The sequence below is a fragment of the Crocodylus siamensis genome, chromosome 2 (assembly GCF_052110815.1).
Source record: "Crocodylus siamensis isolate JL-2025a chromosome 2, ASM5211081v1, whole genome shotgun sequence".
Classification (NCBI taxonomy): Eukaryota; Metazoa; Chordata; order Crocodylia; family Crocodylidae; genus Crocodylus; species Crocodylus siamensis.
The window spans coordinates 101,564,259-101,567,492 of record NC_143396.1 but is presented as its reverse complement, the minus strand read 5'-3'; positions in this window follow the sequence as shown (position 1 = coordinate 101,567,492).

The window sequence follows — 3,234 nt, the reverse complement described above, 5'->3', positions numbered from 1 at the left end:
TAGGGGTGGAGGAGGCCTCATAGGAGCTCCACAGTAGCGTGGGGTCTCCTGGCACCAGAGAGGGCGCAGGTTTGTTTGGGGGCACATTGGCCCCAGCCCAGGAGCAAAGGGGGGGCGGTGAGAAGCCCCGGAGTGAAGGGGGGCGGCGAGAAGCCCCGACAGAGAAGGGGCGGCAAGTAGACCTGAGAGAGGAGGGGGCAGTGAGGAGCCCTGAGAGAGGAGGGGGCAGTGAGGAGCCCCAGGAGAGGGGCAGCGAGGAGCCCCAGAGCGAGCAAGAGAGGGGGCAGTGAGGAGCCCCGGGAGTAAAGAGGAGGGCCAGAACATAACAAGGCCCAGGTCAAACCACGTCAATTCCATCTGCGAAGCTTGGGCTGCAGTGTAGGGGAGGAAAAGGAGCTGCAGGTAGTGCCCCCTCTCACCAGGGTGCGGAAAAATGGGCAACGTTCCACTGATTATAACCATCTTCTAATCAAGTAAGATCAAGGCATGGCAGGAGAGTAAGCAGGCGGTTGGCCCATTACAGGAGGGAGGAGCCACTCCCAGAAAGGCTCCAATATTGATATTCCTGTCACAGGTCAATGCAATGAGTGTGCAACACTCCCTAGCTGCTGGCTGACACTTTCTCTTTTCCCAGCAGAGGCTCCAGCGGGTAGTCAGTTACTTACTGCTATTTGCCAGCACTTTCAAGGACACATCTTCTTTTCTTCATTCTGTCTTTTAGGCTAGGGAAAGAAGTTATACGTAAACCAACTTAAGGGATCATAAACTGGTTTAAACCTGTAACAGAACATAAGTTCAATGCACATAACAAGTTTCAAAATGGCCGCAACTGGTTTAAGATAAACCTGGTTGAATGTAGTATCAGACTTAACTGACTTGGGTCAAACCAGTTTATGGAACTTCTGTCCCAGACCCAGTCCTGGTTTAAGTTAAATCAGAGTCCCCCAGCATGCTTTTCAGCCCTGGGCTGGGCTCAGCTGTGCTGTCTGCTCCAGAAAGCAGGGCTGGCCCCATCCCTCTCCTCCCTAGCCTGAGCTCCAGCTGGCTGAGAAGGGGGTGGGGAACTGCAGCCAGGGTCTGCCTGGCAGGGGCACAGCAATATCTGCCAGGCTTCCGCTTGCCACTCACTGCTCAAGCAGGGATTTCTTTCCTCACTCCCTCTCCTGTCCCACAGCTGGGACCCTAGGCAACATATGGCCAACCCCCCATGCTAGCTAATTCTGAGAGGTGTCTATGTGTGTCTGTCTCCAATTTCACTGGAACAAAGACAGACAGAATAGGGCTTTCCACTTAGGGCTTTCTGGAACTATTCAGCAGCTCAGCTGGTAATGTCTGCCAGCCAGCCACCCTCCTTCCTTTCTTCCTGAGCACGAAGCTAGTGGTTTGCAAATGCCTTGCAAAATATCTGTACCCTTCAGTAAGAAGAGCTTGAACTAATGAGAGAGAGACCTTAGTTTTCTTGATGAGCTGATAAGCTTTGTATTCTGATAAGCTCCCTGTTGGCTGCTAGCTTGCTTCAAAGCCAGAGACATCTCCCACCCTGAAACCCTTATATCAAATGAAGTTTCACTATGCAGCAATTAATGCTGGTGATTGATTCTATGCACTAGTTACTGAGTCTGTTCAGAGTGCAATTTTCCCATCCCACAAGCTGTCAGTGTTCAGCAGGGGACAGAGAGCAGTGTGAGAATGACCTGGTTTGCAATGAATGGGACCTGTCAGTGCTGTCAGTTTGAGATTTAGGCAAATACAAAGCACCAGCTAGCAGGATAATACAAATGCATGCAGTCCACACAAGTAGCTCCTCCCTCTCCTCCCCTTTGCCTCAGAGTGCTAGCTGGGGCCAGGGTCTGGCAACACTCCCCACACCCTTGAGCTCTGGCAGGGGGAAAAGGCTGGCAATGGCTGCTTCCCACCCAAGCCACACCCAGGCTGGGGACTGTGCAGGCCAACCTTGGGGGTTTAAACCTCTCCCCAATCATAGTGTCCTGCTGGGGCCTAGCCACACCCCCCCCCATCCTAATCTCAGCACTGTGGAAGGGAAGGAAGGGGTTACTCTAGCACTCCCTGACTTCTGGTCTGAGCCACTACAGACATGTGCCTGCATTTCTTGAATCAAAAGTGAAAGTCTATCCACTTGCAAATCCATTCAGTCTACGCAGGTTACCCTAACCTACAGAGATTTCATCAATTCAGGCTTGGACTTCATGAATATCTGTCCCTAGCCTTAAAAACAGTAGGGTTACTTATCCATTTTTGCAGGATGATAACAACGTAAAGCTTTAATTCTGTAGTTATATCAAGGCAGCCTTGGTCCTCGGGGCTGATAGGCAGAGAGGCCCCCAGAGGAAGGATGGACAAGGATGCAGCAGCCATCTTGATCATTGGCTGTCCTTTGTGTGCCCCCCCCCCCTTTGGTGCTGATTGGCAGAGAGGCTGCAGCAAGGGGAGGAGGGAAGAAGGGATAGTCTCCATCTTGTCTGCTGCCCTTTATGCTGCCCTGCCAGGCAGCGCCTTCCCCTCCTGGCAGCAAGGGCCACTGGCTCCCACTAGTGAGCCACCATTTTATTTTTATTAACTTTGTTGTTGAGGATTTTGTGTATTTCATGGACAATCCCAGTTTCCATGAAATCATTAAACTGTAAATTGAGTACATCCCTAATTATGAAATGAATACCTCTAATAGTATTAATACAAAATCAGATTATATCTGTTCTTAAAAGTATTTCTTCACTGAAAAAAGAACTTACTGCCAGCATCAAAGAAAGTCATTTTGCCAAAATGTTCTGGCTTGCTGAAAACACTAGAAGGACATGAAGAACTAATGAACATGTTGAAGATTCTGGTTTATTTTTGAAAAATATTTGTCTTTACCAATCCTTCACCCTTCATTATTGGATCATTACATATAGTTTTATTTTTTATCCCTTTGGTTTGTTGTTTGCTGGGAGGATTTTGTTGAGGTGGAGATATGTTGGGCTTTTAAAAAAACAAAAACCAAATTATAACATGGTATTGATAAATCTCTTCTTTTTAAATAAAAGTTACTAAAATTGTTTCAGTTAACTTTTTTTCTATTCTTTCAATAGAAAACTGGGCAGCAAAAATTAAGTATCATCAACAAGATGGTCACAAAATAATTCTACAAAACCCCCAAAAAATGATTTTTGCCAAAAAATTATTTCCTTCATTTTTGGTATTTTTTTCCTAAAAACTGAAAAGGGGAATATTTTA